Consider the following 13,300-nt stretch of genomic DNA (forward strand, 5'->3'; position numbering starts at 1 on the left):
GAAATATATTAATAACCAAATGTTTGATAACTACAAGCTTGAGAATATTGAAAACAAATATGAAAACTATGAGAGAAATTATGCTTAAGGCTATTGTAAAGTATGAAAGACGTAAGAATGAGATGCCCCTAATGACGGATTAAGGCCCCTATTTATAAGAAAATAGGGGCATAACGTAAAAGGGCTAGAGAGGGTCAACCCCGATCGGGGGCGTGGTTGTCCGGGTATTTTCCTTAATTCCTTGATTAATTACTTGAGGAATCTCTATGCTCGTGCTTTAATGCTCCTTAATCACCCGGTAATGCTCTATATTCTTAGCATCCAGAGCTCCTTAGCATCCAATGCTTACACCTTAATATAGACCTTCATTTTGGGCTTGACTTTGCATTTGACTTCTTTTGTAATTTCTCACTTCAATCCATCAATTTCTCCATGCAAAACCCATGCAAATACTCCATGCTAGTCCAATACTTGGTCTTGTTTAGTTATTGCACTCTAACTTGCATTTTTGTTGGATTTTGGCTCCTAATAGCTTAAACTCCTACAAAACATGTGGAAACAAGTAATTGCAACTAGAATAACAAATATTAGCTCAAAACACTATGATAAGTGCTAAATGACATGTAAAAGGGAGCTAATATAGGGGGTAAGAATATATAAAATATGCACTTATTAAACTCTCCCAAGCTAAACCCTTGCTTATCCCCAAACAAGAAACCATATCCCATCAAATGCAATATCCCAAACAAGCTAAGCATAATGATTTAAAAACTCGAAACAACATGGGCAAGGAATAAAGCAAAACATGGATGAGATTTACACGACGACGTAGCACGGAAAACTTTGAATGAACCCTTAAGCTCTTGCATGATCTTTTGACTTATGGACTCTAACTGTGCACTCAAACTCTTTTATATGTGAAAGGACAATTTTGTGAATAAACACTCAACTATCCTCGACTTATAACAATGTGCCCACAATCTAATATGGTAATCAATCAAAACTAGTAAGCCAAAACAATAAAATGCAAGCATGATAAAGAAGCCAAATGGGTAGGAAGAAGGCAATATGTAATGGGTAAGAAGGGGGAACAAATTAATTATGGATTGTGGAGCTAATTTCAAGCTAGCAACAACCAAATGTAAGGATGCTCAATCCCAATTCTAACCCAATTTGCAATTCAAATCATAAGAAAACTCTCCAAAATATGTAAATAATGCATGAGAGTTTCTCATATCAACTTCTTCTTCTCTTTTTTTTTTTCTTTCATTTTCATGCTTTTTTTTCATTCTTTTTTTCATTTCTTTCATTTCAATTTTTTTCATCATTTTTTCATCATCTTTCTCTTTCATTTTCCTCTTTTTTCTTTCTTTCTTGAGCATTAAGACCAATCTCACATGATATTCAAACTTTGAAACAAATCCCAATTGAGCACCCAAACAAGACCAAACAAAGCTACTAGCTTAATAAGGTAGGCAAGTTATAATGTAGCTAGGAAAAATTATTTGTGAAGGGGTCAAGTATGCAAATATATTCATGTGAATGGCTCTAAAATGCTATAACAAATGAATGCATGCTTACAAAGAGATGACATGAGAACCATACTTGTGCGTTTTGATGAAACACACATCATAAGGAGACACCTACACTCACCTAAGAGAGACCGGATATGGATGCATCGGTCTAAAGAGGTTCTACCTTACCAATTTGTAGCTTGCCAATAGTCAAGATCAAGCCTATTCCGAATAGTTTTCCATCTCTCACCTACTATGTCAAGACATCCCCATGTAGCTATTATCCCATCATATATGAACAAATCATTAGCTAAAAGCTATTATTAGGATAAGTAAAGAGGAAAGTAGGTGACAAGTAAGCAAAAAGCACAAAATTTCTCTCAAAAATTTTCAAATTTTCTACACTACATGCAATCTACACTATATGAAAATGCAATCTCCCCCCAAGCATAACATTGTCCTAAATGTGCCAACAATAAAATTACCCAACTAAACCATAAGAAAGAATGGATCAAAGCACAAAACAAGAAGGACTAGAGGTCATGTTTAATGGGTTGCAAGACCTAAACTAAAATGCAAAACAAATAAAACTTACTCGACTTGCTAACACCCCCCCCCCAAGCTAGCATGAATTCGGGGGATTTCTTCATCATTCAACTAAGAAAATGGCCAAAAGTTGAACCCCTTCCTCCCTTTCTTTTTCTTACCACTTCCACTTGCTTCACCTTGTTGGCCACTCCCACTAGATTTATCCTCTTAAAGAGGAGTGATATACTCACCAATATTTTGGCCACTACCAAGACCATCACCATAGCTACTATAATCACCATAGCCACCATATCCTCCATGTAATACCTTAACTTTATAATCCGACACAAAAATCCGGACCGGGAGCATATGTAGTAAAAGTACCTGCATCATTGTTAGGAGGGGGAGTGGGAGTGAGAATGGGAGGAGGAAATCCACCTGGGGGATAAGTATAAAATGAAGGGTGTGGCCCCTCGGGTTGGATAACTCCTTGTATAGCAAAATGATCATAAATTGGATGCAATGCAAGTCTTTAGTCATCACGAATGGAGTCTTGCCTACCTATCTTCCAAACCATGTTAGGGTAAGCATCCCTAAACCAATTACAAGAAAGAAAATACTCATAATCTAGCCCAACCCCTTTTTCCCTAGACATAAGCAATGGTCTCAAATTGGTGTTTTCTTGGTTGAATCTACACAAGTGGTGAGCAATTTTTGTAACCAACCCTCCTAAGACAATATAACTATTCTTGGGATTACATTGTTTGGTCAAGTGGACCGCAAAGTGGTAGGGGATATTGATTCCCTATGCATCATCACCATTAACATTCAAGAATGCACCCAAAATCTCTAACTCAATTTTCCTCACCGAGTGAGGCTCATTTCTCCCAAAAAAGGTCCATCCCATAAACCTTTGCCCCGAATGTCGGGGTAATGTATGTATTGATGAGGGCAATGGTCCCAACTTTGAAAAGGGAAGTGGGAAATGGCATTCCATGTCAAAACGGGGTTATAAGACTCGGGTGATTCGATAGGTAAGTCTCAATGAGGCAATGGGAAGATATTAGCGAAGTCCGCTAGGTCCATTCTATGGTCCTCATTAAACAATCGGAAGGTCACAAAAAGCACAAAACTGGGTTTCCTAGACCTATGAAACTCAAAAGAGCTTAAGAACTCAAGGGTGAGTTTGAGAAAGGTCTTATAATTCATTGTATAACAATGCTTCATACCAAGATTTTTAAACAAAGTCTTTATATTTTTCTCAATTCCAGTATTGTTTAAAGAAGCTTGGTTGATAAATTTAGTTGGTTTTATACCTTTGCTCTTTAGGATGACCCAATTGTTATATTGTGCTTGTGAATTGAAGATCACTCTGGGAAAATCCGGGTCTTGCCATTCCGGGACCTCTTCCATTTGCACATCCTCCGCAGCCCGGGAGGATTCCGCCTCACCTCTTCTCCTTTTAGAAGCACCTGGGGTAGGAGGTCTTCTTGGTACCATTTTTTCTGAAATTTAAGACAAAAATTCATCTTAAGGCAAACCAAAATTCATCCAAATACATATAATAGAACGAATTAGTGAACTAATTCATACTATAAACATGAATAAAGCATTCTACAATCAATTTATAGTACAAATAAGCACAAAATCAAATTCCCCCAATTTGAGTTAGGGTTTGCAAAACTTGATTAAATTGATTGAAATGGATGAAATTAAAGAGAAAAGGAAGATAAACTTACTTGTTGATGTTAATGGTTGATTGAATCTTGCAAAATAATGAAGAACAAGATGTTTCCTAGTGATTGTAGTGAAAAATAGTGAAGAAATGAGGGAGATGGGAGAAGAATGCACTACTACAGATACAAGCTATAACAACGGTCAAAAACCGTTGTTATATAAAAAAGCGGATGTTGTTAAAGCGTCCGTTGTAAAAGGTTTTAACAACGGTTGGTTTTCTTAAGGAAACCGTTGTGAAAAATATTAACAACGGTTTTAAGTATAAAAACCCGTTGTGGAAAGTGTGACTCAATTTTGGGGGGAAAGTTATAACAACGGGTTGTTTGTAAATAACCGTTGTTGTTTGTTCTTAAAAAATAAAAAAAAATTAAATTAAATATTACTAGCTATAAATATTAAAGCATCCTTTACCAACATATTAAAGCATCCTTTACTAACATTCATTAATTGAAACAACATGGAAATGAACCCTAATTTTATCAACAACGAAGAATGGCTTACACAAACGATTGAAGATGATGGGAAGGTTCTCGCCGGGCTTCCCGCCGATCAACACCCATTAATCAAAGCATCCCTTGAACATCAACGGAATTATTGGATTAAGAGGCGTGAAGCAGTCCGGCTTGTCAACAAAGCCTCATCATCATCATCATCTTCATACCCTAGTCGGCTCACTTACTTTCGCAACTTGGTCATGCAACCGAGATATGTTGAGTTGTACTCTTCCAACCTTATCTCCACATGCAAGTCGTGTCCTTGCATATATTCAATCTGTTATTGCAAAATATGAAGCCAATGACCCGGAAGTTAGCGGTATACCAGAGTGGCGTGATTGGTGGCAGGTTGAGAAGCGCTTTTTACGCTTAACCGGGGTTGTTCCGGCTTATTATACATCTTTTGATTTCTGATAATTGCTGTAATGTATTTGGTTTAAAATTAAATGAAATGATCATTTTGAAAGTGTTGAGTTATGCTTGTTTGATTTGCTTCCATTTTTTCAACTCCATAGATCTATCAGTCATCATCAAGATCCAGATTAGTATAAATACATTGCATTATCTCAACTAACATGCATTTCCATTATCTCAATATATTCTCCAAACCCTAACTGCTAAAACAAACTCCAACAAAATGAATGATATATATATATCATCCTTAAGACTCTTACTATGCTCGATCCGTACTGAAGGACGCCAAAGAAGATGGAAATGAAATAATTAGAAACACATACATGGAAATGAAATAATTAGCAGATGCTGAACGGAACCTAATGGTCGATAAAAACACATACATGGAAATGAAATAATTAGAAAAATAAAATAATGACGATGAAACAAACCTGATAATTACAGAACGTACGTAAAGAGACGATGAAATCAACAGTGACGGCGAGAAGATAAAGAGACGATGAGAAAGTGTGTGTTTTGTGTTTGTGTTTGGCTGCTGCTGGGTTTGTGTTTGTGTATTAAGGTTTGTGTTTTGTGGCTGCAGCAGACTTGTGTTTGTGTGGTTTATAGTATGGAAGGTATTGACAACGGTTATTAAACAACAACCGTTGTGAAATATGTTTTGACAACGGTTGTAGAAAACACCCGTTGTTAAATAAGTTTTAACAACGGGTTTCAAAAATAACCGTTGTGATTACTTTTCACTAACTTTGCGCCAATTTTGCGCCAAATTATTAACAACGGTTGTGCATGTGTGACCCGTTGTTAAAACTAATAACAACGGTTTTTATAACCATACCCGTTGTAATTTATTTTAGTAAAATTCGCGCCATACATTCTACAACGTCTATTGTGATTTTCGTGAATAATCGTTGTTAAAGGGGCGTTGTAGTTGCCTGGATTTGTAGTAGTGATGGTACCGTCGTATGCTGGGAAGTGATAGAATAGAATTGCACTTTTTTTTTACCCGTGCTAAAAAGCTGCCAAACAAATACGAAACCACGTCCCCGAACGGGGCTGGCAACCCCGATCGGGGTTGACCGGTCCTTGCTATTTTTTGCCTTTTGCTTCTTTATTTTAATTCCCGTCCCCTTTTTCAAAAACTACGTCCCCGAACGGGATTCTTCCATGGGGAAGCGTGCCATATTCTTCTTTAAATCTCCTTTCTTCATTTCACCTATAAATCACAAAAAGAAACATCGTCAAGTCGAGTATTTTATTACTAATCTACGAAAAACATTAAATTACGGAAATTTTAAAAAAATAAATAAATAAAAGCAAATAAAAAGCTTGGGTTGCCTCCCAATAAGCGTTGGTTTAACGTCCCGCTCGACGTAAGAAGCTATTTTGATCAAGTTTCATCATTGCGCTTGCCACCACCCAAGCTCCATTTCATAGCTATCTTTGCATTCCAGAACCATTTAAAATTGTTCAAATAAAATTTCCTTTTTTTTGGCACTCTTAGCAATAGTGCCCTTAGCATCGTCACCTACAAAACAAACAACACCCATATCGTCCTCCAACGGATCCATCAGTAAGGAGCCAAGTGTAGTAGAGGCATGAGAAGAGTCCACAATGCTAAATAAATAACAAGACTCTTGTAACATTGGGCTTCTAACGGTGTTGTTTTTGCTAAAGGAAACCCGGTCATCACCCACTTCTAACGTCAACCTCCCATTTTTCACATCAATTAGCGCACCTGCGGTGCGTAAGAATGGCATAGTCAATATAATCGGGGTTTGTGAGTCCTCGGCCATATCAAGTATGAGGAAGTCAACGGGTATGAAAAACTTGCCAACCTTGACGGGTACATCTTCTAAGACACCTAAGGGTCGCTTTAAAGAACGGTCCGCCATTTTCAACGTGATACTTGTGCATTTTAAAGCACCCATGTTAAGTTTTTCACAAATGGAATAGGGCATGACAGTCACACTAGCACCTAGGTCGCAAAGGTCCTTATCAATGGTATATGTGCCTATAGTGCAAGGAATAGAATAGCTACCGGGGTCCTTAAGTTTCGGCGGAGACGTTTTGTAAGAGTGCACTACACTCTTCAGTGAAAGCAATGGTCTCAACCTCATTGAAGGATCGCTTCTTTGAGAGGATTTCCTTCATAAACTTTGCGTTAGAGGGGAATTGGGTAAGCAATTCTATAAATGGGACGGTGACTTGCAAATTCTTACAAACTTCTAAAAACTTACCGAACTTTCCTTCCTCCTTGTTCTTCGCTAGACGGTGAGGAAACGGTACTTGAACAACTTCTTTTGGAGGAGCATCCTCCACTTCTCTTACTTTCACTTTCTCATTCTCAATGGGAACATACACCTTCTTTGAAACGGAATCATCCTCCTTAGCATTAAGAGAGACGTCCTCAACAATCACCTCCTCGCATATGGGGATCAACATTCGTGGCATCAAGCTTGCTCTTTCTCTTTAGCATCAATAACCGATGAGGAAATGGCACACGATCTTTAACAAGAGGCTCTTCACTAGCTTTCTCTTTATCATTTCCCCCAAGCTTGGGCTTTTTAACAACCACCTCGTCATCCAAGGTCATGGAGGGTCCATCATAGCTTCTACCACTTCTCAAGGAAATAGAATTGACGGTCTCGTGTGGTGGCGTACCTTGGGGTGGTAGTTGGTCGGTCTTCCTTTGAGAGCTAGAAGCGGCTAGTTGAGCCACTTGTTACTCCAACATCTTGACTACGGCACTGTGAGCTTGATCATTCTTTTGAATTTGAGTCAATAATTCCCTTTGCATTTGTACTATCATGCCCTCAAGCTTACCTCTCCCTTGGTTGTTTTGTTGGGCATTTTGACCTTGATTTTGTTGGTAGTTTTGTTGTGGGGGCCTTTGTTGATTTTGATAACCCGGTGGAGGATTATACTTTTGTTGTTGAGGAACATAGGCATTTTGTTGTGGTGGGGGTTGAGGGTTAAGCACATTGTTGCTATTATAAGACAAGTTCGGGTGGAATTCTGAATTCGGGTTATAAGTGTTGGAAAATGTACCCGGTGGATAAGAACTTTATCTAAAAGCTTGAAAAGCATTTACCTCTTCAATAGGAGCTCGGCAATGAGCGGTGTAATGACCCGCACCTTCGCAACCATCACAAACAATGATTTGACTTGTAGAAGACACAACATTGAGTTGTTGAAGGAAATCTCTAGCATCTCTTTCCGCCAATTGTTGTTGGAGTAAGACAATTTGAGCTAGCAAGACGGAGTTGTCAGAGGATTCTTATTTACCTTTGAGTGGCACACTTGGGGAATTGACATATTGTGCATCATGTACCACCATAAATTCGATCGTGGCATGAGCAATATCGGTGTCAATTTGATCAAACCGCCTATTGTTGGCGGAATCAAGAATCCTTCGGGACTCGGCACAATATCCATTATAGAATGTTATAGCTAGAAACCAATCATCTAGCCCATGATGTGGGCATTGCCTTTGTAGCTCTTTGTACCTCTCCCAAGCTTCATATAAGCTCTCAAGAGCTTGTTGACGGAATCCGGTGATTTGGCTTCTCAAAGTTTGAGTTTTATCCGGTGGAAAAAACTTTTGATAGAAAGAAAGAGCCAATGTCTCCCAATTGGTGATTCCCATGGCGGTGCGGTCAAGGCTATTCATCCAAAGCTTGGCCTTGTCTTTCAAAGAGAAAGGGAAAAGTATTTCCCTTATTTGGGCTTGGGTGACGCCCGTTTGACGGATCATGGAGCAATAGTCACAGAAATTTTGCACATACAAATTGGGATCCTCCAAAGGACTTCCCCAAAATTACTTCCTCTCCACAAGGCTAATGAAAGCCGGTTTGATCTCGAAGTCCGGCGCGGTAATTTGAGTAGTTGTGATACCGGCCGGAAGCATGGCCGCGATGGGCTTTGAGTGATCGGAAAGTTTTACCATCTTTTTAGTAGTAGATGGTGGTGGTGGTGGAGATGATGAATTTGAAACCTCCTCCTCTTCAAGAACTTTTAGATAGTCTAGGTAAGACTTTCTAGCACTTTCAAGTTGTGCGGGAGAAGCGGCTTCTTTCACTTCTTTCCAAAAACATCGTCTTCTCCTAAAGGTTTTCTCGGGATCGGAATCCGGTGAAAGCAAATCTCCACTATGACAGGACCTGGGCATAAGACAACAATTTCTAGAAAATGATAAGTAACGGTCTCAAGGAACAAGTGTTCCTGAAGACAAAAGAAAACAAGATAAAAATCGACAATTCAAAACGCAATAAAACCGTGCTCCCCGGCAATGGCGCCAAAATTTCATAGGCTTATCGTGTACCTATGTAAAGATAATTACCCTAGACACAAATTAATCTAGCAATAGGGGTCGAACACAAGGAGATGGGAATTGCGTTGTGAAATGCTATGGGAAGATTTCTATCAAGATCGATTTTGTTTTGGGTTTGTTTGTTTGGTTTGATGACTAACAAAAATTATGATGTAATCTATATAATAAAAGGGAGTTTAGGGGAGTCGGGTTACACATGCAAAGGCAAATATATGATCATGTTAAACTAGATATCAATAACATTGTCAATTGTTTAGGCTTAGAGACACCCACCTTACGGTATTAGTGTCAACCATAGACCGGGTCCTAGAGAAACTCTCGTCCATGACTAGGTCGTCCTACTACACATGTGATGCCCGTCGTTGTGTGCACCAAAAATAAATTCATAATTCCTAACTACAACTATATATAGTGGTAGCAGGGTCGAACCACAGAGAGGCAGATGTAATTATTAGTTGTCTAATTTCAGTCTAAGGTAACGATTATGTGGGGGTTATTTTGAATTGATCTATAACTAATGAGCAATAAACTAAAGAAATGTATAAAATCAAATATAAAAGGGGTATTAAGATGGTCGGTTCACTGTTGTTTCGGCAGCAGCAAGCTAAATAGGTCTGAAATAAACACATGAGGCGGGAAAACAAGAGGTCCTCTCGGTCCACTCTCAATAAGTAGCGTCTTTCGATCTCGCTACGGGTCCCTAATATCACTAGTACTGACTCTCGTCCTGAAAAGTGACTAAAAACCTAAACTTTACCTATCTTTGTAGGTACCTCATTTCTGCACCTCCCGCAAACCACCCGGTGATGATTGGGCCGCATGTTTGATACGCGGAACGATTTGTGACAATTCGTAAGATTATCGTCAATTGATTGCTCAAATATTAATGTCGACCTCTTAGTTGTCATCTACGTCCCGATACGGTCGTTTTGGCAGTAATTAGAGTACATTCGGAGTCCGGGTCAAAAACCGTCTCCATTTTCTGATAACCGTTAAATCCCGAGTCAGAATGTTCTGGAATGTTCCGGATATTTCTATTTCATATTTCATAAATTTTATCTTTTGGCAAATAATATCCCGTAATATTCATATAAAGATATTAAGGAAATCGAATTATTTCCGTCCTACCATAACTCAAACGCGGAAATCTCTCTTCAGCAGGAGGAAACCTCCTGGGAACAGACGCAAGTCTGCGCCTCTTCCAAGAGACGCAGTGGGCTGCTGCGCGCCTTTCCCGTGCCCTTTTCTGCATGTTTCTCGTATCTTTTTCATATTTTTACGAGATTCACTTCCAAAGAGTCTCTGAAACCCTAGTTCCTTCACGTGATTAATATAAATAGGAGCCTTTGTTCCTCATATTTCTCACGCGAGTGTCCGCCCTTCTCTTCTCCCTTTGCATTCTAGACTTTGTTCTTACTTATTGGCGCCTACGTGCTTGAACTTTCGACCACGTAAGCTCGGATCCTTCCGGGTACCAGCCTCTCCGTTGCATGACCGACCAATTTGACCAACTACACTCAAATCAACTTAATTAATCAATCGTTTTCCTCTTACGAGGGCACTCTCTTTGCATTCGCGTCGAGCATCACTAATCGATATCTTAGTTCTTCTCGTTCCGTCAACATGTAAGTCTGAGGGTGTATAATTCCTCTTTTATTCATTGTATTTTATTTGTTGTATCATAATCAATTGTAAGGTTTATGTCGAGAATACCGTTAAAACCGATTTCTAAAACCATGCTTTAAAACCTGTTTTTGCGGATTTCCAGTAGATAACCGTCGAAAAAGGACGCAAAGAATAACATGCGCCTCTTGAAGGAGGGCGGTTCTGCTGCGCCTCTTCGTGAGGCCGCGAGCCTCGCTTCCTTTCTTCTTCGTTTGTCTTCTGTAATTCGTGTTCAAAATCCCTCTTTTGCTTGTTCGCTTGTTAATTCTTCGTCATGATAACATATAAATCACATGTATATTATTATTATTATCATTCATTCACATGTTTAATCATCACAAATCCGACTTAAATCCCTTATAATCTCATATTTGCGGGTTTTCGTCATTAAATTCAATTCCGAGTTGTAGAGATTCGATTTATTCATATTGAGTTTCTGGAATTCACCCTTGATATAATTTTAATCTGTCTTTCGTCATATTCGTCATTAATCCATCGTGTCTAACTTAATTAGCTTGTTTAATTAGTTTGTTAATATCGTTCACTCCTGTAATTAATCCATCTCATACTAATCCGTTTAATTCCGTCTCATTCATGTTTATTGCTTTTATGACCCCATTCATATGTTAAATAACCTATTAATCACTTTCATCCGAGTAAATATCATCAATCGATCATTAAATTCACCAATCGACATTAACGGCTTGCAATTACGGCTTCACAGCCAGAACTGAGCCAAGGAACAGACGCAGCGTCTGCTGCGCCTATTCCAAAAGACGCAGCTCTGCTGCGCCTGTTCCTGGCTGAGTTCTGTCCCTGAACTCTGTTTCTGCCTTGACGTAGTTTGATTAGTTTACATATTAATTAACTATTATCCGTAATATCACGTTAATTCCTGTTCGTTAATTCGTTTATTTCTTTCTTTTATTCTTTTTCTCAAATCATCCGTTTTAAAGGTATTTTCGACATAAATCGCCTAATCCGATGTAATTAATGTAATTTTCATTATTGTAATTATGTTTATCATTGTATCTTTTATTGTTTGTATGCTTTCATATGTAATCAACCTTAATTCCAACTTCGACCCAATTGTTTGTTAATTATGTGTTAACCGACTTAGTATTAATTCTCACATGCTAGGATTAAAACTTGGATGTTGCATTGTATGCATATAATCGACAATATATCGAGTATAGACAACTTCCCTAATCATTAGTAGAGGCCGCTATCGAGGCGGGCGGGATTAGGTGTTCGATCAAAAGAGCTTCCTAATACGTACCCTCACCCCTTACTCCAGATATCTGTGAACACCCGTGTTCATTGGCATCCACGAGAGTCATTCTAGACATAGAATGCTAAGGGTAACGATTGCTTAGTGTTCATGTCACTACTTTGTGTCTTGACATGACACGAGGTATTCGAACGGTTCCAATTTCCCATAAAAATTGGTGGCGACTCCATACAAAAATGCAAACGCTTGTTTCGTTCTCACCAAGCGCCCCCGTGGGCGGCCCGCTGTCCACAATCTTTCGATCTCAGCATAGTTTAGTCATTTTAATTGGTGGTCTAACAACCTTCCCTATCTTTCGATCTAATGGGTCGGTCATATACTAAGCATTTAACTAGTCGCGTGCACTCGATTCGTCAAATATAGAATTTAAATCAATTAAAACGAAGCAAAACCTCACGTGGCCAGTCGATCGACCAGGGAACCCAGTCGATCGACCGGCATGCGATTCAGGTCACTATTCTTATGCCGCCTATCCTACAGATCCCCTACATCCTAGCACGATGAATTTAGCTACTCATAATACTGATGAAAACAACAACAATATAAACGAAATAAACTACTGAATTCATGCTTAAATTAATTAAATAACAAATAACAATAAACGATAATTGGCTTCGGGAAACTAACTAGCAAATCTATACTATGAACGAAATATAAGCAATAAAACTGAAATAAGAGCGAGAGAATACCGTATGAAATTGCAGAGAAAGGATCCAAAACCGAATGTAACTTTTATTGACGGAAATTGTTATAACTAAAGAACCCTAATTTTATATTCTAAAACTTGAACTAAAGACTGAAAAAAACTGAATGATAACTGAATTAAAGCTCGATAAAAACTGCATGATTGTTCTCAAAACCTAGCATACGTTATATAGAATACAACGTAGTTCTTATTTCCAAAACCTAACTACTATGGGCTTGCTATTCCTCGATCTTTTTGTTTGTGTCAGAGTGGCGGCTTGGCCGATCGACCACTATGACCGGTCGATCGACTGAGGTAAGCTGAACAGGAGTTCCTGTAAGTCGGGCTCTGGTCGATCGACCATAGGGTCCAGTCGATCGACTAGAGTAGCTGATAATCCGCTTTTAATTCTCGTGGATTCGTCTTTCGGACCTCGAAACGCGCACCAAGTTCGTTTCTCGAGTCTCTACTTCATGTCAAATGCAATGCAAGGTACTCGGGGACGGATTTAGCTCAATATCTACTCATTCCCGCATAAATCTGCAATATTACATAAAAATACGAAAGTAGACGAAATGGGGCAAATAGTAGCATAAACTACACAATTGAGCTCTGAAATGCATGTAAAATGAGGTGTAA

General features: G+C 38.8%; 1 non-coding gene across 1 annotated transcript; it reads left to right on the forward strand.

Moving 5' to 3' along the window:
- Window positions 1-8,157: 8,157 nt before the first annotated feature.
- LOC141615513 (small nucleolar RNA R71) lies at window positions 8,158-8,264 on the forward strand. The gene has a single exon (XR_012529931.1). It is a non-coding gene; the product is annotated as a small nucleolar RNA R71 (small nucleolar RNA).
- Window positions 8,265-13,300: the final 5,036 nt, after the last annotated feature.

This window comes from Silene latifolia, chromosome 11, assembly GCF_048544455.1.
Source record: "Silene latifolia isolate original U9 population chromosome 11, ASM4854445v1, whole genome shotgun sequence".
Taxonomy (NCBI): domain Eukaryota; kingdom Viridiplantae; phylum Streptophyta; class Magnoliopsida; order Caryophyllales; family Caryophyllaceae; genus Silene; species Silene latifolia.